The sequence below is a fragment of the Dasypus novemcinctus genome, chromosome 11 (genome assembly GCF_030445035.2).
Source record: "Dasypus novemcinctus isolate mDasNov1 chromosome 11, mDasNov1.1.hap2, whole genome shotgun sequence".
NCBI classification, from domain to species: Eukaryota; Metazoa; Chordata; class Mammalia; order Cingulata; family Dasypodidae; genus Dasypus; species Dasypus novemcinctus.
The window spans coordinates 54,893,258-54,917,297 of NC_080683.1; the positions used below are offsets into that span (position 1 = coordinate 54,893,258).

General features: G+C 38.6%; 1 long non-coding RNA gene across 1 annotated transcript in view; it reads right to left on the bottom strand.

The window, feature by feature from the left end:
* Positions 1-3,992: 3,992 nt before the first annotated feature.
* LOC139439957 (uncharacterized) overlaps positions 3,993-24,040 on the bottom strand; it is a 43,383-nt gene continuing 23,335 nt past the window's right edge. The window contains exon 4 of the long non-coding RNA XR_011650018.1: positions 3,993-4,234. This is a non-coding gene — a long non-coding RNA (uncharacterized lncRNA). The remainder of the gene's footprint in view (positions 4,235-24,040) is intronic.

Here is a 24,040-nt window from a genome sequence, read left to right on the forward strand (position 1 = left end):
AGAACTTTCTCAATTTTTCCATTCTTCGTTTGTTCTTTTGTATGTTCACTTTCAGAGGCCATTTTTTCAAGTTCACCAATTCTTTCTTCTGTTTCCTCAAATCTGCTATTTTATGATTCCAGTGTATTTTTAATTTCATTTATTGTGCTTTTCATTCCCATAAGATCTGCTATTTTTCTATGTATGCTTTCAAATTTTTCTTTATGCTCATCCAATATCTTCTTAATCTTCTTAATCTTTTTAGCCATCTCATTGAATTTATTAAGGAGATTGTTTGAATATCTATGATTAGTTGTCTCAACTCTTTTATGTCATCTGGAGGCTTATCTTGTTCCTTTAACTGGGCCATATACTCTTGTTTTTTGGCGTGGATTGTAGTATTTTGTTGGTGCCTTGGCATCTAGATGTATTTATTCAGGTGCAATTTCTCTCTTTAGTTTAGGGATTTCTTGCCCTTTTTCCCTAGTTGATTGTGTAGTAGGAAACAAGGATATAGTTGTTGCTGTAAGCTGTGGAGGCTTAAGCTGCCCCCATTGCCCCAGGAACCAATGAAACTTCTCCCAACTTTCTCCTTTGCCAGGGATAGGGACAGAGCCACAGTTGTATGTAATAATCCAAGTCGTGCAGACCTAGACTATAGTTTCCCAGAGAAACTGATGAAGCTTCATACCCCTTTCTCCCCTACCTGGGACAGAGATGGAGCTGCAGGTGTGAGCTGCAATCTATGCCGTGTCGGTTCAAAATCACTGCAGATGCCCCGACGAACTTCTGACTATTCAGACTGTGCCAGCCAAATGTACCTGCAGGTACCTGGAGAGGCTGGTGTAGGGTCCGCCAGCTTTCTCCCTGCTAGAGGTGGGGCTGAAGCCTAAGCTAGGGCTGCAGGCTGAACTTGGTGAAAGAAGCTGGTCCCCACCAGCACTGTGATGTTCAGTCAGTTCAGCTTCCCATCTTGCTGGGGGAAGAGTTAAAATGGTGGCTACTGGCCTCTTTCTGACTTGGACAGGGTCAAACTTTAGCTGTTCCCCTGTTCATACTTTAGCCAGTCAAACTGACGAATCAGTAGTTGAAGTCTGTGGCCAACTATCCCTTTCCCGGTTTCTGGGAAATGGAGCTTACAATTCCAGCCACAGAAAAGCTCTTGAGATGGCTTGTGCCACCAGTGGAGGATAAACATCGGCCTCCAGACCATGGGTTGCTCTGCTTATAAGTCTTCTCTGCAGAAGGGCATTCTCTTCCTTCTATTCTTTCATGGATGTTGCAGGGTTCTCGTCTGGTCTCCTGGAGACCCCAAACAGGTGCTTTAGATAGCTCTGGGTGAATACTAACTTCCCTGTAATACAAACTGTCTCTAAGAGCTCTTTACCACCATCTTGGTGGTTGTCTCTTGAGGTTAACTTTCATAGTTTTAAAACTTTCAACCCTCTTTCTCCTATATGTTATCATTTTACCTTCACTTCTATCCTGACCTTTCCCCAAACTTATATAGCTAGTTAAGGAAGAGTTGAAGTTAGACTCAGTTCCCTCAATCACAGGCCAGCACCCCTTTCTTTTGACAAAACTATTTAATTCAGATCTTTGTGAATGGATTTAAGTGATCACTAACAAATAACTAAGCTTGAAGGAATCTTCTACCTCCACAAAACATCATTTGTGTGGACTACAGTAGCTCAGCTATGAGCACTAATAAAGCATGGCTACTCTACTGTTGACCATCTTGTAACGTGTAGTTTCTTAAGAAGTTTTTAAAAGATATTTATTTTAAGTAAACTCCATTTATAGTCACAGATCAATGAATGAAACAATTATTTAATGATCACTTAATCTGCATTAAATGATCACTTGATCACTTAATGCTCACTTAAGTGAGCTTGAGAAATTTAATATGCAAGCAATAAATATAATTGTACAGGCCTACATGTTCAGTTTTAAAACAAAACTCTATGTAGCTTCTCCTTTAATAAAGTTCTCCATTAGAAAGAGTAGTCAGTTTTTTCTTGTGCTATTATCAGTGCTGATTGTGCCAGAAGCTCTTCCTGTTTTGACATCTCAATGAAACGCTTGCTGTTTCATTCAGTGTTGCAAGTCCCATGTCTTCCTTACTCCAAGCAAAAGGGACATTAAAAGTTACATTCATTTGACAAATGTATACTAGAAATACATGTATTTCCACAACTTACTAAATATGTATAAGTAATAGACATATTTTCCCCAAAGTAATATTTTCACTAAGATAGTTTTCCCTCTTTAAGTTTGTACTAAAGTAGTTTTGCCTCTACACGTTTGTACTGGAAGGATGTTTAGCTTCTCAGAAAGTGCTGATGTTTGGTTGTGAAGTTTGTAAAATGTTGAGAAAGGTACAAAGGGGGAATATAATAAATGATTCCTCTTTCCTATTATTTGGCCAAAAATGTTCACGTACCCTATGGAAAAATAAGACAATCTTCTATGGGTTTACATTTCAGCCCCTTCTTAACCTTGAACACAGGTTGACACATTTGTTAGCCATTGATAACTGGTCTCTTTTATACGAACTTCGAACATTTCAAAGAGATATTAAAAATAGTAAATATCCATTATCACTCTATTTTTAGTTAACACCATTTTGATATACAAAATTCAAAAATTACATAGCTGTTATGTGAATTTGTGGCAGCTGCAGAAGGCATATTTGCTTGTATGCATAAACCATTCATTGGTTAAATAGTGCATATTTGTTTGAGGAAATTTTTTTAAGCTTTATTTCTACCATTACCTTGTTTTTAATGTCTTTTTCCATTTAATTATCTTCCCTTACCTCAAAATTATCTGCTGCCAAGGAAAGAAAGAAAGTATATTGTACAGTTAATATTATCTTGCTGTTTGGGAGAAATCACTATGGAATATAGTAGGCAATCAAAACACGTTATCTTGGAAAGTTTGAGAAACTGAACAGATTATATTCAATCAAAAGATTTTTTTCTTGAAGCTACGAGAATGATGAACCTTTTTAAAAGGCAATTAAAAAAAAAACTGTACAAGCAAAACTCTGGGAAGCAAGTCTGATCATGTTGAAAACCCTGGGATACTTACATTAAACATGGAAGGGAAAACTTGTTCTTGATTCTCTACAGGATGTGACATTAATTAGTTTGATTTTATTCTAGTAACGTTATGGGATAAAAGAGATTCAAGTTACACTTTCTAATAAAAGTAATGACTTTAAGATGCTAGTGAATTAGTATTAATTGAGAAGGTATAGGAGAGAAAAAAAGCTATAAAAATTACAGACATTTGAACCATAGATGCCACTGACTGGAGGAAATTTCTAATAAGCCACTACAGGGGTATCAGAGAGTGAAAAAGAACTTGAATTGACACGTGATTGAAAAGGCCGAGTATTCACAGTTTAGATATTTCTAACAGGCAATGGACTATCCTCCAGGTTTTTAAATTTGTAATCACTCAAGGAAGGAAGTAATTGTTTAGCATAAAAGGAATGGCACTTTTTTCTTAGCATCACACCAAGATATTAGAAGGGGGGAGAAATTATGGCACTTGGGATTCTTTGCTCCACAATCTCTGCCTGATTTCCATTAAAATTCTGAAGAAATTCAGTTTTTCTTTACTGGCATAAATTCAGCAACCTCCCACTCCATCTGCTTGGAGTTCTTTGTGAGAAGTATATGGGTGTCCACACATTGTCCAGGAAGGGATGATTTTGTTGTGTGTTCAAAAACTAAACATTGCTCCCAAGCATTTGTGACTCACCTAGTATCTTGCAGTCCTACCACTGGAATGTCTTAGAAAACTGTGTTCTTCTGCAGGTTGCAGTGTTTGCTAAAGTGTCTAAGTACTAACACATGGGGCAGACACTTTGTACACTCCAGAGTGTGGAAAGATGTGAAAAGTAATCTATTCTAAACTCAGAGTAAGTAGCAAGTCTATATTTTTAACTCATTATTTTAAAAAATAAAATCAGTAATCATAGAAAGAAACATTAAGATTGGTAATTATATTACTTTAAATTTTATTATAGCATATTATATTTCAATTATATTTATGTAATACATTACAATACATTTTATTTTATATATCATGGCCTTCAACCAAGTGCTGGAGATGAGTAAGAAATATTTCTGACATCAAGGTAATTACCCTTTGCATTTTGGGTAGGTCATTATTTTGAGTCACACTTTTCTTCATGAATCAGGGAAATCAAATCTTCATGACTAATTCTTCATCCACTTTGTGTCTAAAATAGCAAACATTTGGATTAAAAAAGTAGAAAACAAATTATTCAGATGTTTTATCTACATGATATTAAACAGCCAGATGTCTGGTTAAACTTCATTTTCTTTAGTAGAATGAAATGGAAATTTCAGTTGTTTTTAAATTTAAAGACCAATTTGATCAAATCATTTACTCTGGAACTTGTATTATATATTTTGAATGTCCGTATTGATCAAATTAATCAGAGGTTTTATAAACCTCCCCTGCACTAAAATGTGTGTAGTCTGAGCCTTCAGCTCCCCTCAACTCCTAATGTATATGCCCACCCTCCCACACACATGCCCACTAAGCTGCAATATCAAGGGTCTCAGATATGGCCACAGTGGAAAGTGAGAGTGTGTGTGTGTGCACAGATTGTGCTTATGTCTCCCCTCATTTTTTTCCCCCTGGATTATTTGTTCCTTTACACATACCCTTTTTTCATTCCCTAGTAGTTCATAGAGATAAAATGACTGTTGAATCAAAGTAGTGCCATTAGCCTCTCTCATAGTCACCTTTTGTAAATCCTTTGGTCTGGCCACTATGATTACCTGAAAATCACCTGGCAAAAAATCTAGTTAAAATAGCCTCAATATGTTCTGTGCATCTCTAGTGAAAAGTTTCTCTTAGGAAGATAACATTTTCACTTGAAATATAATCAACTTAAAACTTTTAGTAAATATCCTCAATGCTATTATGCAGTAAAGTTTTCAATTTTATAACCATTTAATGATTCATTTTTCTGAAGCCCCAGTTACATATGATTAATGGGATTTTATTGCAGGTTTCACTTTTCTCTCTTGTTTATCTTTCAATGTTTCTGGATATAATTCAGAATCTTCTGTCAGTTATGTTTTTTTTAATCAAGTGATATATGAAGATTAATCAACTTTAGATTTCAAAATATGTTCTAACCCATGGGATGTAAAATTTAAAATATGTACTATTTACTTTTATGAAGATGTACAGTAATAAGCATGTATACATTTTGATTAAAACTTGTGTAGTTTTTATATTCTAAGGACCTTCAAGTATAGAGATCGTGTATACAAAATCCTATATCATGGTATATAACCTGGAAATACTAATATGTTTAGGAGGACAAAGTGAGAGTGTATTTTAAATCTGTTAGTTTTCCAAAATCTAAGATGTGTGGTGTTTATCTATATACCATATAAAATTCTACTTCTTCCTTCAGTCCCTTTCACAAAAGCCTCCCTAATGATAACACTTCATATCATCTAGTGGCCATTGTCAAGTTATAGCAGAAATAACATATGGAGCATTCAGTTCAACACTTGCAAGCTGTGGCAGTTTGATATTGTTTATGAATTCCAAAAATAGACATTGGATTATGTTTATAAACTGGTCTGTCCCTCTGGGCATATTAGATTATATTGCATTCAGAGGTTGCACTTTTACCTGACTATATAATGATTAAGCCTTTGATTGGGCCACATCAGTAGGACTTTGAGTCCCCACTCCCTTGGTGGGTGGGGACTCAGAAAAACTGCATGGCAGAAAAGGGAGTTTGGGGTTTTGATCCTGGAGCCAAGGAAGTAAACATGCAGGAGAAGCAGATACGTGAAGAAAGAGTGAAGGTTCGGTTAGGCATGGCAGATGCCCAGGTAGAAAGATGAACCTAAGAGTTTACAGCTGACCTTGTAGAGAAAGGAGAGCAGCTGAGCCCAGAGAGAACTGAGCCCCAGGAGAGAGACGAGACTTATCCCAGCCTACAGCTGATATTGGAAGAAACTGGGACCATGATATTGGAAGAAGAGGAAGAGGAAGCCTGAACTCTTACAGATGTTGACAGCTATCTAGCCCCAACATGTGGCAACAGACTGGTGAGGGAAGTGACTTAGACTTTATGGCCTGGTAACTGTAAGCTTCTACCCCAAACAAATACCCTTTTTAAAAGCCAACAGATTTCTGGTATTTTGCATCAGCACCCCTTTGGCTGACTAATACATAAGCCCACAGAAATATCACCATAGTCTTTCACTTAAAATCAAAATGATTTAAGGGTTTTCCACACCTAGTTGAAAGCACTGACCATAAAGAGTGGTTTTATAAAATTGAAATATGTTATTCTTCCAAAGCCTGTGGACAAATTCAGTGTCTCCCTGAAGAGCCTTTTGGTCTTCTCAGATGCAAGAATCACCAGTTCTAAGTCTCTTGCTTTGAATTTTTATCCAGCCACAAATGTCTCCCTTCATCTTTGGCCCTAATCCAATTCTCTTTCATTTGGGGCCCATGCCACTTTGTCTTTCCTCATTGTTGGCCAATAAATGTTCACAATATATTTTACTATATTTAATTGCACTAGAAAATTGAAGTTTGATTACAATCAAGTAGAACATATCAAGTATAATATCATTATAGCATAGGTGAGTCCAGCATCTGTGTTTCTGTGTTAGATTACATTATCCAAGCATATGAAACAGTTAGGTTTCTGACTTGGCCATCCCTCAGGCAGTGACTTACTATTTCTTGCCAGTTGAAGTTTGTATCTGTATTGGTGTTTTATATTTTTTCATTTTGGTTTTTGGTTTTGGTTGTTATCATTATTGCTCTCGCTGTCAGTAGACCATCCTCACAATTTCATGAATACTGCTGAACTCCCATGGGTTTCTTATAGTTCTTATCTGTTCCACTGTTGCACAATAAGATAATTCTTTAAAAAATAAGAAGAAAGAAGAAAAAAAGGTGCTATTGCAGAACCTCACAAACTAAGATCAGTTAGAATTTATGTAATAGTTCAAACCCTAGCCCAAAACAGCCAATCTGTTTTGTGTTTAATTGTGTTTAATAAATTTAAATAGGAGCTCTTGACCCTAGGAAGAAACTGTGACATGCTACAGATCAGCTGTGCATTTTCCCTCAACCTATGGGAAACCACAGGTTAAGCCAAATCTTTCTCATGGTTAATTGCTTGGAAAAGTCTAGGTCTAACATGAAAACAGTAGAGTGCATTATTCTAAATTTAAGTCATGAGGTTAAAGGTTGGATGCAGGAACCCTGGGGATGAATATTTTTCCCTTGTTCTTGAAGATTTTTCCTGTAAGAACTTGTAATTTGTAGCAATTAGTCCCCTTAAAAGCCACAACACTTCATTTGATGTGACCGTAGTAAATTTCCTCTGAAGTTAAGATGATAAACATGTTTAAAAAATAAGAAAACCATATCTCCATCAAGGAATTAGAGGAGACAGGAAAGATAGGGGCTGCTGGAATTCAAGTCAGGGCCCCAGGGAAATTCTCCCTTGGTACCCAAATGAGAAGGGATAAATGCAAGATTGTAACAGAGGGTTGGTCTAGGAAAGAAGACTGGGAAGTATTGAATGAATAGATACATGTAAATATGCCTTAAAGCATACTTGGCTCTTTGTAAGCTCTCAATGTTTGCTAGCTGTCCTGTAGGACCTAGAGTGAAACCTAAGGGAGTGGAGGCTGGCAAAGGCAAAAGGAGAGGCCAGGAACTAGGTAGCACTTCTCCTAGCCATCAATTCCCTGGGGATTCAATTTATGATGACTCTCTCAGGGCACCATCCTTGAGGATTGAGCAATCCCACCTGAACTCCAAAGCAGAGACATATTGTGTTCCCATTCCCCATTTGGGTGTTGGCAAGGAGTGATACCATGTGAAAATATCTGCTTAAAGGTCTGGAACTCCTGGGGTTAGAAATAAGGAACTTTAGTCCCTATGACAAAGCAGTTTGTAGTGTCCCTTCCACTGGACTGCACAGGAAGCTGGCTTTTCAGCTGTGTGCAAAGCCAGGAAGATATCTGTGATCTCCAGGCAGTATCTCCAAAGCTAGAAGAAGGAATGGTTGAAGAATGGAAATGTCTTTCTTATTGAACCACCACATAAAATTCTCAAAGTAAATTTGGAGCCAAGACAAGATCTTTTAAAGAGAATCCCCAGCTGCTAGCAACTGGCCACACCAGCAGCTTCTGACTTTCCCCTGAGCACTGCCTTTCTGTAGGGTTCTGTCTCTTTGATTACCTCCATTCCACCTAATTTTTGGACCTGACCATGTGTGCTCTTTCTTTAAATTGTTGGCCTATGTGTGACCAAACACTTCCTTGCCTTGGTTCTTCTTAGCCAAGTAGAGGAGACAGGTAGAATTTTCAACATTAACTTTATGAAGTGCTAAAGGAAAATGAAAATGCAATAATTACACCCCAGACACATTGTATAAAGTCACATTTCCAAAGTTCATGTTCATGATGCTAGGACAAAACATGGTCCAGCCTCAAATAACAGCATGATTTCCGACGCATGCTGCCTCCTGTGGGTCTTCCTCCTACCACCCCACCTTGCCTATTACTTAGTCAAATTTTTCCAGTTGCTGTATTTTTTCCCTCATCTTTCTGAGTGTGACACGTATTCAGACAATGGGCCGAGAAGAGATAATAAGGCATGACCTATTTAAGTGAGGGTGGTCAAGAAAGGCTTCTCTGTGGAGAAAACAATTAAGCCAAGAACTAAAGATGGGCAGCAGTCAGCCATGAAAAGTTGGGGAAAGATGAACAACTTGTATCCAGGCAGGCAAGAATCTGTTGTCCTGGAGGAACTGAAGCAAGATCTGGGGCCAGGGCATATTGAGTAAGGGTAAGATAGCATAAGATTAGGCTAGAGGGTCAAAGGCTGGAACATGTTAAGTCATGGTGAGGAGTTTGGATTTTACAATAAGTACTGAAAGATTTGAGCAGAGGATGCTTTATTTTTTGAGATTCTATTTCAGCCATATGGAATAGAGAATAGAAGAATGAAGAAATAGAAGGGAGATCACTTAGTAGGTTGCTGCAGATATCTGGGCAAGAGATGACACTTATTTAGGGCACTGTTTTTCAAATTGTGGGTCACAACCCTTTAGGGTCATACAATCAATTTAATGGTGTTGACCAACAATATCAGGAAATACGTTAATGTGAAATAAGAAATAAGAGTCCACAGCATCATTTCATGGCATTTGTTTCCAGTATTATGCATATACGTACATATATGTAAGTACTGGTTTGTGCTGTGAAGTGGATTTCTTACTGTGCATAGTGGTCTAAAAGCCACTGGCCTAGACAAAGAGGATGGCAGTGAAGACAGAAAAGAGGGATCCATCAACATAAAGATGCCTTCAAATACATGGGAATTCAAGACATCACCTAAGATGTAAAGAGAGAAAAAACAGCTCTGTAAATACAGGAATGTATTTACACCCCACCTATCCTTTAAAAATTATTTAAAATGATGTATGCATAGCAAAAATAGAATAATACTACACCCTTAATATAGACAAATATTCAGATAGCCTCCTTTAAAAATTATTTAAAATGATGTATGCATAGCAAAAATAGAATAATACTACACCATTAATATAGACAAATATTCAGATAGCCAACCATTTATCTGAAGGGGCCACATAGAAAGAATTAACCTGATGGTCATCTCACCAGCTGAACATTCTCTCACCTCCTGGCTAGGCAATAGTTTTCTGGAGCACTGATAAATCTCTAGTAGAGTTTTTAAGCAAGTCCAGGATGTCTTCAAAGAAGTTGCATGCCCAAGAGAAAATATTAAAATCCTATGTCTAGTCAGTCTTCATTCCTTCTCAGAGATAATGTCCTTTGGTCTTCCAAGGTTCCAGTTCTAACATTGTTGAACTTCTTCACGGTGCAGTCTTATCTCTGCTCAGTTTAATAGCAGTTCAATCCCCTGGCATCAATCCCCTGGGGGTTCAAAGACACTACTATACAACTAACTGTTAAAAAGATTTGCATCAATGCCATAATGAGTACAATAAAAATGCATAGCGCACTGGACTGCTATGTTTATATTTTATTTTGTCTAATATAGGTTACAGTGACCTCTCTTAGAGAAGGTTGTCCTGTCATTGTTCAGGCCCCTAATGGGTCTTTCTAGTCACATGTCCTGGAGCAGATTGGATTTAAACTATTATTTTAGATAAATTTCTAACCTGATGAGAAAGTGAATTTATAGTAAATCAACACTGAAATCAGAAACTTGCCTTGTAGAGAAAGTGCATGTCATGGGCAATTAGCAGATGCAGAAATCCTTTAATTATAAAGCATGTCCTTACCTGAGGAACTTTATGCTGTGCTGAGGAGAGGCTGAATCTAATAATAAGCATTTTCACTTTACACACGCATACATACACACACCCACAATTTATGAACATGTTAAGACCTATGTGTTCAAACAACCCATTTACAAAATTGCTAGATGGGACCAGTATCAGCTCCTTATTCCCTCTGGCTTTTGAAGAAAGCTAGCTTGTTATTTCACCATCTTTCTTCTTCTTCCTGGGGTCCCTTGTATCAATTCTAACATGCTTTTGGCCCCTCCTCCTATTATCAGGCTTGGCTTTGTGGTAGGTGATGACCAAAGACTGTAGATGTATTTTAATAGTAGCCTCTTAAAGATCTCACAGCTGAAGGAATGAGTCTCTAATTGCAGAAAACTAAATTCCAGTGAAACCTATTCTGGTTTGCTACTTGAGATGCTATCCCCAGTTCTTCTCAAATCAGACCACCCAGGCAATTGCCTATGCTGCCTGTTCATACATTTTGATAAAGCAACCCAGAGAACCTCTTCTGACCCAAATAGCTATGCTGCCAACTCTACTGTAGAGTTATCCTTATGCCACATGAATCACAGAATTTCAGCAAGTAAGGAGCTGAAGACAAGGATCACATTACAATCGTCAATCTGTTTCATCATTCTCAAACTCACAATGTTGGACATTTCTGCAGAATTTCAGTTTGGTTTTTATTATTCACTGAGGAAGTCTGGTGCAAAGAATAGCTTCCTCCTAGCATAGATAAGACCAACAGACAACAACTTTTTGGGTAAAGTAGGATTAATTATCAGGAAGCTGTTGATAATTCATTGCTGATCTGTAAAAACCTAGGAAGAATGAGGTCAGCTAAACTAACAGAACTATTTAAAGTTTGGGTCATATAAGACGTCATTAAGGATCACGTTATTTCAGCAAAGAAAATATTGTACAGAGTGCACCTCTTAAAAGAAAACTTTTTTTTTTTTCCTCCTGGAAGGCTTCCAAACCACACCATTGCAAAACATAAACATTTCAAACCATTGAATACTGATACTTAACTGTCTCGTTCTAGTTGAATTGAAAGCCCTTTCCCTCTTGCTAATTGATTTTTGCTGAAATTCAAGTATCACCTGGTCTTTAATCTCAATTATGTTCCTTCTGCTGCGTGAACACACTATCATTGCCTGGGCTTAAGTTTTTACATTCTGTATAACATAGCATGCCCTCCACATTGCTCTGTATGATTAGAAAAAGTAATAATCAGCATTTTACTAGAGTTGGGGTAAACAATGAAGGGCAGGGCTGGCCCCAGGCATGTTTGTGAAACACTTGAAGTTTTTTAAGTCCTTGCCTCCTAATTTGTCATTTAGCTTTTTAGTGCTCTAATTTCTATGAATTCTTGTTCAGCCACTTGCCTGTGATCTGCGACTCCTCTAAGCTTCAGCTTCCTCCTCTGCAAGGAGAATTAACTGAGACCTATACATTCAAGTGCATACCATGTTGCCTGACATGCGATGTATGTTTGGAAATTGTTAGGTCATTGTTGTACTCATCGACATCCCGGAAGCCTCAGGGAAGAAGGGAGACCTGGTATTGATTTACTAGGAAATTGCTAGAGGGAACATTTGCTTTTAATAAGTTCATTCTTGAAGACTGAGAAACTTGCCAAACCCAAAGGAATGTACCTCTAATTCTGATATTTCAGGCCCCCATGAGGGTTGGGGAAGAGATTCCGTGGCTGGTTTGAAAGAAACTTCACTCCTTCACCTTGATGACAGCTACCTGTTCATTAGGCTGATCTTGCCAAGAAAAAATTAAAATAAAAAGATAGTGTGAGTCAGCCTTCGGGCAGCATGAGGCCCTGGCTGCTCACACTATAACTACATTGCCCAGCGCAGCAGCAAAACCACTCCTGAGGCAGCCCCATAAAGCCCACAGCTCAGAATTCTTTGACCTCTCTCCTGCCACCAACCATTCACTGAAGGGTCTGATTAGTTAGCTCAATCTTTTTTTTTTTTTTCCATATATGATTTTTTTTTATTGACTTTGTAATAATATTACATAAAAAATATATATATATGAGGTCCCATTCAATCCCATCCCCCCACCCCACCTCTCCCCCTGCCAGCAACACTCACTCCCATCATCATGACACATCCATTGCATTTGGTAAGTACATCTTTGGGCACCTCTGCACCTCATGGTCAGTGGTCCACATCATGGCCCATACTCTCCCCCATTCCATCCAGTGGGCCCTGTGAGGATTTACAATGTCCAGTGATTGCCCCTGAAGCACCATCCAGGGCAGCTCCATGTCCCAAAGACGCCTCCACCTCTCATCTCTTCCTGTATTTCCCCATACCCATCAGCCACCCTGTCGACTTTTCCCAATCCAATGCCACCTCTTCTATGTGGACATTGGATTGGTTGTGTCCATTGCACCTCTATGTCAAGAGGAGGCTCAGATTCCACATGGATGCTGGATGCAATCCTCCCACTTTCAGTTGTAATCACTCTAGGCTCCATGGTGTGGTGGTTGTCCTTCTTCAACTCCATCTTAGCTGAGTGTGGTAAGTCCAGTAAATCAGATTGTAGGTGCTAGAGTCTGTTGAGGCTCAGGACCTGGCTATCACATTGTCAGTCCAGAGATTCAAATCCCCTAAATATATCTTAAACTCCAACACTAACTGCACCTCCAGCACATTAGCATAAAAGTCTTATGGAGAGAGATCCCATCTGAGTCCAGATTCATCATACATAAACACCATTTCCAAAGAGGGGCCCTCTGACCTAGTAGTTAACCCCATCGGCCATGCCCATAACTCCCATGGGTCTCTTTAGCCCTCAAAGGAACCAATATCTGGGGGTTGTATCTGCTTTATCTGTCTCTCAGACTCTTCTCAGTTGTGCATAAGGGCAATCCTTCTGCCAGCCTCCAGACTCTTTTTTAGAGACTCGTAGCCATATAAACTCATTTCTCCTTTCCATTTCCCCCTTACATTAGGTCAAACAGCATTTTAAAGTCATGTTATTTTATGTAGACAGGGATATTCTGCTGATCCGCATTGAACCTTCCATATGAGGTCATTTTCCAGTTGCATCATCAGTTGGTAGTTGATAGTGGTCCCTCGGTGCCAGGGAGGCTCATCCCCGGGTGTCGTGTCCCACGCTGGGGGGAAGGCATTGCATTTACATGCTGAGTTTGGCTTCGAGACTGGCCACATTTGAGTAACATGAAGGCTGACAGGAGGAAATTCCCAGGCACAATGCTGCTCTAGGCCTTGTTCTTATTTTAGGCTTATCAGCTCACAAGCATAGTCATTAGCGTCAGGGGCTCCCTGTTGAACCCTCACTCCCTCCCGGTCCCCGCCGCTGCACCTGGGAGACTGTCGCTGCTCCCCTAGGGACCACAACAGGATTAGCTCAATCTTAAAAGCCATAGTGGCAAGGACAGACATAGGGTTTGTGGGGCCTGAAGTTTATACAATTATGGGGACCCTTTTAAAGAGAAAAAATGCAAAACAATAAATAATAGGTTCAAACATGAATATATATTTAGAATAAGAAACCATTAAAAACTATACACTTAAAAAGCTGACAAATACCACAAACATCCAAAATCCAGAAAAATAGTCATCTATGGTTATCCATTAGTTTTCCTAACACATACCTATAGTGCTTTTCCCCTGCTTTTTTGGTTGTATACTCATTGCTTCCTTATGCATTTCCTAGTAGGAGAGAACTTCTGAGTTAACAAGACATTGAAAACCAAAACGTTTGCTAACCGTTTTACATGCATTGTAATTTGAAGAACTTGTTGCAATTGAGCTTCTGGCTCTGAACAAGTCAAACCTTTTTTCTCCTCTACTACCCTGATACTTCTGGCATCCTAAGAGACGCTAATATTGCCTTACAACCTCTGGCTCTGCAACTTCATTTCATGACCCTAGGTAAGCAGGCAGCTGGAGTATTTCTGGAAGGATTTCTACACAAGGACAGGTAGCGATCACTTAGGTATACCTGGAAGTGACTGAAAACCACATATGTGTATCCCACTAAACCCAAACTAAACATATCCTTGATTCAGTTTCCCATCAGTCAAACACTGACATTGTCCACAGCCACTCCAAAGTCACTCCATATGAAGGGACATGGATGCAGAAGAAGTAGGAATGGAAAGAGACAGCAGTCTTAACTGACAGTGGTTTAAATGTTTTACTTTAGCAAATTTTACAAAAGCATATGCCCAAGCAAATTGGAATCCCTGTAGATTTAAACTTCATTAGTTACACAGAAAATCTGACTCTGTACAGAGGTGTGGCCCATGTAGGATGTTGAGGATGAGGGAGGAAGTCCTGTCTTACCACACTTAGGAAAGACTTCTTTTATGCAGAAGCATTTGGTAACCTATAAAGACTTACACTATAAAGATTTATTATATATGTAGTAAAAATGATGTCAATATGCTTACTAAACTCCCTTTTACCCAAGTATGAGACAATCTCAGAGAAAAAAATCATGATGCTTGCCTGCTTGAGGAAAGGAGAAGGAAACAGAGTTTGCCTGTTCCCTAGCTGTGAAGAACCTGTGTTCTCTCCTGATTCCTCCCTTAACCCTGCCCCAGGTCACCTGAAGAAGCAATTTAGATTTGTGATTAAGAAATTTTTTTTTCTAACTCAATTACTTTAATCCAAACTCAGCTCTGCCACTAACAAGCTGTATAAGTTTGGACAAATTACTTAGCCTCTCTAAGCCTCCATTTTCTCATCTGTAAATGGCAAAAATAAGACTTTCCTTGCAGAATTGTGAAGAGGAGTAAATGAGATAGTACATGTATACTGACACCAAGTAGACAATTAAGATACGGAAGATATTATCATTATCCACATTCTAAGCCATAACTATAAGGAAGGAACCAAAGTGTGGAATATCAAACAGTTCTGGGTCCGAGGTCTCCAGATGTACAAACACGACATGGGAAGTCAAACTCAGTAAATGCAGGGATACTTTTGGTTTCGGCTTTTCCATGTTGCCCTGGGGCCCAGTAGCAGCAATTCTGTGAAAGTGGCCATGGCAAGGTGAGACCTGCAGCACTCTATGAAGAGAGTTTGTCAATAAACAGGCATCTTCTAAAAGGCAACAATAATTCATATCTGGCTTGAATCTTTGCTTTGATGTACGTTCTGAATCTGAAATTGCACGAGCTTTAGGAAGTGTTCCAACCTCAGAGAATTCAATATTTGAACAAGAATAGCAAATCCCCATTGGTGTCTGCACAGAACTGGCACTGAGCACCCAGCATGTAGTGGGCCTTCTACCAAGGGTCTTTGAATTCAACTCAAGTGATGTGTCTTCAGGCATGACCTAGCCTCTGAGTAGCTGGAGGCATAAGGTGAGAGGCAGCACAGCCTTGTCTTCTGCTGGTTGAAGCCAGACTTCTCTAGGCCCAAATCCCACCTCCGGCACTTAACATCTTTACAACCCTGGGCAAACTACTTAAAATTCTCTGCCTTGTTTTCCTCATCTCTAAAGTGAGGATAATAAAGTATTTACCTTGCTTGTTTGGTTGTAGTGAGTATTAAAATGAGGATTAAATGAGTTAACATTTCTGGTGGGCTTTATTTATTTATTTATTTTTAATTAATAAATTTATTTTGTGTGTGTGTGTGTGTATATGTGTGAGATGGGCCTGGCACATTGTCACTGCTTGGTAATGGTTAGCTGTGATGTTAAATGGGAATTCCAGGTGGAGGCAATTGGTTAAGTGGATCTGGTACTCAGAAAAGGGATTTTAGATTTCCTAGTTTCATTATTTTCCTTTGTCCATTGTAGCAAATTGCCACAAAGTTGGCAGTTACAACAGCAGAAATTTTTTATTCTCTCATAGTTCTGGATGCCAGAAGTTTGAAATTGAGATTACTGAACCAAAATTATGGTGTAAGCAGGCCTGTATTCCTCCAGGCAATCTAGGAGAAAATCCATTCCTTGCCTCTTCCAGCTTCTAGCAGCTGCAGCATTCTTGACTTGTGGTGGCATCACTCTGATCTCTGCTTCCATCTTCAGGGTGCCTTCTCCTGTGTGTGTTTCTCTCTGGCTCCTGGCATGCTACATGCGATGGCACGTAGGGCCCACTCCACTCATGCAGGATAACCTTCCCATCTCAAGACCATTAACTTAATCACATCTGCAAAGACCCTTTTTCCAAGTAAGGTAATATTTATAGGGATTAGGACCTGATATCTTTGGGGCCATTATTCAGCCTACTACACTAGGGTTATACGATGCTACAAGACATGAGTGGAGTTACAAGAAGGAATGAGGACCAAATACAGAGCTCTAAAAATCATAAACATTTATCAGAAAAGCAAAGGAAAAGGGGACACCACAGAGAAATAAGGAGCAGCAACTAGAGAATTAGAAGGCAAACAGGAGAGGGGGTTTTCACAGACTCCAAGCACATGGTGAGTTTTACAAAGAACATGCCAAAAACACTTCAGAAAATCAAGGGGAGGGTTGGGAAGGAGTCATTTGTTCCCACAATTGAGAAGGATATTGGCAAATTTAGCCAAGGTGAATTTATTGGTGTGAAGGGAGCAAGCCAAAATGAGGTGGGTTAAGGATGAAGTCACTTTGCACTGTCATAAACTTTATGTAGGCAAAGATGAAGGGGGAACATGGTGCAAACACCTATCATGACAAGCCACTCCTCCTCCTCACCAGTACTTTTTTTGGGTTCCTAACAATGAAAGTTTATCAAAGGCCCCAGATTTGCCAGGGTGGACACCATCCCTGATTAGAAGGGGAAGGCATTGCCTCCTTCCCATGGAAATATATTTGCTCTCCAGCTCCCGACAGGAGTCATTAAAAAAGGTTTACTCATCCTTCTTATAATTACTCAACCCTCTCCATCGCATATTCTAAACATTTTTAAGAGGACTCTAAATTTTAAAGTAAATAGTTTAAACTATTATTTTTCTAATATGTAAACATTATTTAGTCATTCAACAAGTGAAGTGCTAGACATGATATTAGGGATAAAAAGATAATATTAGTACTTAACATTTTAGTGCCTCAAATATGCCAGCATCAATCTGTGTTTAATATAAGAACATATTTCAATTATTTTATGAGAGAGGAGGTACAATTTTATTGTCCCTATTTTATAGGAGAGGAAACTGAGGTATTAGGATAAGGAAATGTGACATGTTTAGGAAGTGGTGAAGAAGGATTAATAGCAATCAGACTCTGAGAATAGCCTGTGAACCACTATGACATTCATTTTTTCAGCATCTGCAAGACAAAATCTCTAACACAATTTTTTTAGGCAGAAGCCTACAAATAAGTGTTATTTATTTCATAGTGACTTAACAAAAACCAGGTTTTGACTTTAAGAAAATCTCATACTTCTACAAATCCTTATTCATTATTTAGAACATATTTACTAAGTATCTACTATGTACTAGATACTGTTCCAGAAAATAGACTTTCAAAAATTTAAAAAATGGAAAAAAGTCCTTGCCATGTTCAATGATCTGGTTCCATCTCTGAATTTCATGCAATAATCAACACTACTACCGGAGTCCTTGAGTCAGCTCTCCACTCAGTCTATAAGAGAACAGCAATGAATTATTGGAAGACTTACTTTTTATTATAGATACTACCACTACCGAGTAGTGAAATCATCCATCTGAGGGGAAATTATGGTATTCTGAAGCTTGGGTGAAAAATTGTAGAGGAAAAAAATGGGAAAGCTTGCATTGAATTTTTTTTTCCTGTAGCTCACTGATCTTTCGAGCCTCTAAATAATAATCCTGGTTCAGGAATGCACTATCTTCATGACATTGGACAACTCATTCAACATTTCTGGGTTTGTTTCATGAGGATTCTATCACATGACATCTAAGATGACTTCTAGTTGGGCTTTCTGTGATTCTAAATGACAAATACCAGGGGCATGAGAGAACCTTCTGAGGTGCTGGTAGTGTTCTATATCTTGATCCTGTTGGTGGTTCCGCATGTATACAATTTCATCCAGCTGTGCTCATAAGATTTGACATTTTACTATTTCTAAGTTCTTCCTTAATTTAAAAAAGTAAGAAATAAAAAATAAAATGTGAAAAAAAAGGGAACCGCGGAGCTCCCCCACACCCACAAACAGGAATCTAGAGAAACCTCCAAACCCCAAGGACTCAGAATTAGGGAGACCCAAAGTTCTGTGACCTTTTCTCTTTCATACTCTGTGACATCCCCAGCCATGGGAATGCATAATTGTAACTCATTTGCCCTTTATTCCTATTGTGTCAGTTCCAAAAGGAAACCCAGGACTACCTGGTTATCCCTTATCCCCAGGTACAGTTGCCAAACAAAATACAGGATGTCTGGTTAAATTTAACTGGACATCCTGTATTTTTATTTGCCATATCTGGCAACCTTAGCCCCATTCTCTCAATCCCATAGGGGAAAAGGCCACCATGTAAAAGAAGCCTTCCCTGAACATCCAGCCTATTTTAAATTGCAGTCCCTCCTCCCACAACACACCCTACCTCACTCCTGCATTAATTTCCCCAGAGGAACAATCATCTTCTGACATACATTTTATTTGATTATATTTTTTGTTTTTCTCTGCTCTCCCCTCTTCCTACCAGAATGAAAGCCCCAACCAGATCATAGATATTTATACACATTGTTCATGCTATATCCCTAATGACTACAACAATGCCTGGCCCCTGCTAAATGTTTAGTAAATATTTGTGAAAGAATTTGTTAAATTAAGGTTCTCTACATTGGATGGCAAAATAATATTGGCATTTTGATAAACATCAGGGGTAAATTGAATAATGACTAGCCCTACAAATAGCTGATATTTATTGAGCACGTAATATGTACCAGGCAATATGCTAAGCAGTTAATGTGAATTAATTCACTCAATGCTCACAGAAAACCCAATGAGGAAGGAACTATTATTGCTTCCATTTTACAGCTGATGAAAGTGATACTGAGAAAATAAAGTTACTTGCTCCAAATCAAACAGGATAGCATTAGGATTCAAACCCAATGGCCCAACTCTGGAGTTGGAATTATTTACCTGAGTTCTTTCCTTGAAAAGAATGCTTCTATCTAGTGACAGTGAAAATATTTTTTAAAAGGGGTTAAAATGCTAATATAAATTACTAACGATTTTGAATGAGTAAACGACTGACCCAGGCCAAAGAATGGTGTTTAATATATCCTTATATGTTAAATAGAACCTGGATGTGACCAAACTAAGAAATTTTATGGAACAGACAAATTAATACGTTACATTAATATAGCATTGAGGTGTGTGTGAGGGATGGATAACTGGTCACAGCTGCTCATCTGTTTTTGTTCACCCTGAAACTCAGAATGTTGATTTTGGTAGGCACCAACATATGGCTGGCTAAGATACCATAAACACACTTAGAATATATTTGTAAAATTTATTTTTTATTTATTTTTAGAAGATACATAGATCACATAAAATGTTATATTAAAAAAAATAGGGGATTCCCATATGCCCCACTTCCCACACCCCCTACTTTTCCTACATCAACAACTTCTTTCATTAGTGTGGTATGTTCATTGCAATTAATGAACACAATTTGGAGCACTGCTACACAGCATGGATTATAGTTTACATTGTAATTTACACTCCCTCCTAGTCCATTTGGTAGGTTATGGTAGGATATATAATGTCCACATCTGTCCTTTTAGAATATTTCTTAACTAAGGATTTATGAAGGTGGCAATGGGATTCTTAGGTAACAACTGAAGCTGTCTTCAACTCTGGAATGAGAACTATATTATTATTGACAATTCATTTGAATATAAACATATACAATTATGGGTGGGTTCTGATTTAAGTTTCTAGTTCTTCCTTCCTAAAGAACAGGCAATGCTCTTTACCACTAACAGGAAGGGAATCTCCTCCCTTCTCCCATGGAGAAAGCTCTTTTTTCTCTTCCATATTGGCTGTTCTTAGCTCACACTGCTGTACTGGGTGCCTTTTCTCATAGTAGGGTGCTTGACATCATTTGTATAGTGCTCTCAATCTCTGCTAAAACAATGGTTCCAAGTTTATTTTAAGGATGCCCTATTATTTGCTTTCTGCAGAGGTTTCACCTCTCTCCAGTATATTCAGCCAAATGCAGACAGCTTCATATCTGTTAGCCAGGTAGGATGATTTATTTGTTGCCTGGTTCTGCACCTCATTCTTAACCTGGCTTTGGTTCTCTCTGTTGGCTATTTCCTATAACCAGTTGCCTCCTCTTACATGGTTCTAAGTGATGCCTTTTAGCATAGTCGCTTACTGTTGTTCTCCAAGATGTAAATTTATGCACTGTACCAGTACCAGGACCCTAATAACAAACCATGGGCAGCAGTAACCAAAGGATGTTACTGGTTGACCATTACTCGCTCTTGGATAGACAATACTTTCATTAGTCATCTCCCATTCACCCAACTCAGGAATCAGCAAACTAAGGCGAGGAGCTAGGAATGGTTTTTACAGATGAACATTTGCAGTCAATTTGATGATGGGGAACACTAATGGTGAGCCTCAATTAAGTAGTGTCATAACAACCACAACAAAAGTCCATTCTTCTCATTAATTGACTTGTATCAACAAAAACTGTAGTCAATTCTAATATTTTATCTTGAATTTCATAAGTAAAACTTTGTGGAAATTAGTTTTCTCTTTTGTTACATAAGTGCATAGTACACTGATTTGACCTATTGGCAGAGGAAGTCTCCAATATTTACTATCTGGCCCTTAACAGAAAGCTTGCTGATCCTTATCTAATCTTTGATGTTGGGGCAAAATGACTTAGAAAGGTCAATTGGTAATTATTTTTAAAAAGGAGCAATTGTAGTTTCACCAACTTTAACTTTATTTATATGTAAGTTATGTATGCTATTTTGTGTTGTCCTTTAAAAACATTCATATTTATTTCCTATACAATTTGGGAGAGTGTGTTATTATTGTTTTTCATTTTTTAAAGATGCTCACGTTTTTTTTTCTTCTCAAGTCCTGTTGTCACAATTGACTGTTATTAAAGTACTCTATTTTGGAATCTTATTTTTGGTAAGTGCCAAATTACATGTACTGTCAGTATATAAAGATAATTCAGATTATCTAAAAATATGTCTCAATAAACACATAATCTAGAAAGTCTTTTTGTTCAGGATCATCTTTTCCCTGTTCATACGAAGAAGGATGTTAATAATTTTTTTTTAAATTGCCAATTGACTCCCATCTCATTTGTGGGAGGGAATATTTCAAACAAAAAAGAACCTGCTGTAGAAAACTAGTATGAATGTTTACTCATACACCGAAGGAACCCCTTTAGCTGAACCCCACCCCCCCCAAATGTGAGGCATCCTAATAGAACTGTAAAAATATGGTTGTGAATTGCTCCATATTAAACTTTATTTTTTTACCTCTTCCTGTTTTTTCCAGGTAAACCTTGAATCACAAGAGAGGAAGAGTGCAATTCGTAGGAGTGGTTACATCCCTGAAACTTTAAGACCATCGTTGGATTTAGCCAAGTTAAATTTATGGAGTAAATAAGTTCAGTCTGGACCTGAGGCTGTTTATTCATTATTCACTAATCCACTCGGCACACTTTCCTGAGCATGCTGTGGGGATGAAGACAACAGTTCCTGCTTCAAAGGAACTCATAGTTACTTATTCCTGTTTCACCAAGGTTAGCCCAAGGAGAAACTACAAGGGGGAAAATAGAGTCAGTTATCTCACTTTACCTATAATTGACTTCATCTTTTTAAAGTTACCAATATCACTGACCCCTTAGAAGCCAAAAATATGAAGCAGAGCCCTGCCATTCCAGCCTCAGCTTCTTTCCAGAACCTAGAACTTCTTCCTGGCCCTCCTTGTAGGTCAAATCTCCAGGCCATCCTCATAGCACCTGAAGCCAAGATTCCTCTTTTCCTCCCCTATTTTCACCTCTGGTCTATCTCATTCTTTCAGAAGTAGATTATTTTAAAAAGTCAACTAAAACTTTAGAAACTGGAGGAATTTCTTAGGCTTCCAGATGAAAATAATAGCTAACATTTATTGATTCTATACTTATTTGGGCCAGGTATGGTTCTACACATCTTAGAGGACTTAGTTAATTTCCCTCTCATAGTAACCGAATGAAGCAGGTACTCCTATTGTTTCACATTTTGAAGATGAGGAAATAGGCACAGAAAGTTTCAATATTGCCCAAGTACCTTCTGCTGAGAAGTGGAAGGGCCAGCATCGGAAGTCAGGCAGCGTGACTTCCTCTACTCTCTACTGTGATAGATTTTAGCAGTTGATCAGCCAGAGTCAGTCTTCCAAAGTTGGTCTAATCCCTAAACAAGGACTACTCTGAAGAGGAGAGTTTTGAGCTGACAGTGAGGGGAAGGGCAGACTTCTCTAGTAGAAAGAAATTTTTTTAGTAAAAGGAACATCCTACAATGGTCGATGATGAACTTTAAGGCTTTGAAGGAAAAGTTTCCATTCACAAGAGTGGAGTGTTTCTTGAAAAGTTACATGAAGAGTGTTTTAGGCTTTAGTGGTTCTCCTGGTTCACCTTGTTACTGTGGGAGGCTCTGATGACCCTCCCAATGGGGTCCTCCGGGGTGCTTTTTGCACAGCAGTAACAGGATGAACCCAAAGCTAGGCTGTGGCCAGGATAAGAGGTATCAAGTTCAGGCAGGACTTGTGACCCATCCATTCCAGTCAAAAGCCAAGCTCTTCAGAGGAATCCATTCTCTTGTCACATTAGGAAAAAGGCTGAGCCAGACAGCAGCACAAAAATTAAGGCCAATTATCAAGGGTTTTCTTTGCTGCAAAGTCCTTCAAATGTGGGGCATGTCACATCAGACCAGATCCTTGAGAATGAATATATGGATAAATTAAAACTGCCAAATGAGGTTTTTGGTCTCAGCTTTTGAATGTATGCCTTCTTCCAGAAGCTGTATAGAATGTGTCAAAAGATGCCTTCACTTGTGAGCTCATACTAGATAAATCAGGGCAGATGGGTTGTGAGAACATCCTATAGCTCTATTTTCTGGCATCCCCTTCTCACTCACTTTGACAAGGGGGGCTCTGGGGCCCATGGCTTAGATTCTGGATAAACAGATAACTTGGCCCTCCAGTAGGACTCAGAGAGTATTCAGGCCCCTGGAACAATAAAAATCCATAACACATTCCTCCCCACCCCACCCCACCCAACAATATAACAAGGACAGGAACAAGATGGATATGATTACTGCCACTGAATGTCAATCATTCTTATTTCACTAGAAGAGCCTTAACTTCAAGTCCAGGTAGCATAATCCTTAAGTGTTTTTCAGAAAGATTTGCTTCTGTGTGCATTTTGTTTTCCAGATTGCAGTCATTCTTCCTAAATTAAGCAACTAGGAGAATATTTAAAATAGATTTCCCAGAATATCAGATGAGGCAAGAACCTCCCCGAATTTCCGTATTTTTTTTTGGTGAAAATGTGTTCCATGTCCCAATGTATGGTATACAATAATCCACCAGGCTGCCCAAAGCCATTTCTTCTACATTCTCCTTTAGGATGGAGCTTGATCATCTAATGGTTGGACTAAGCTCCAGGTAGGGGGACCAGATGAAGGGTAATGAATACTGGCCAGACTTACAGAAATGGAAGGAGAGTTGTGAGGCCAAGATTTCAGAGACCC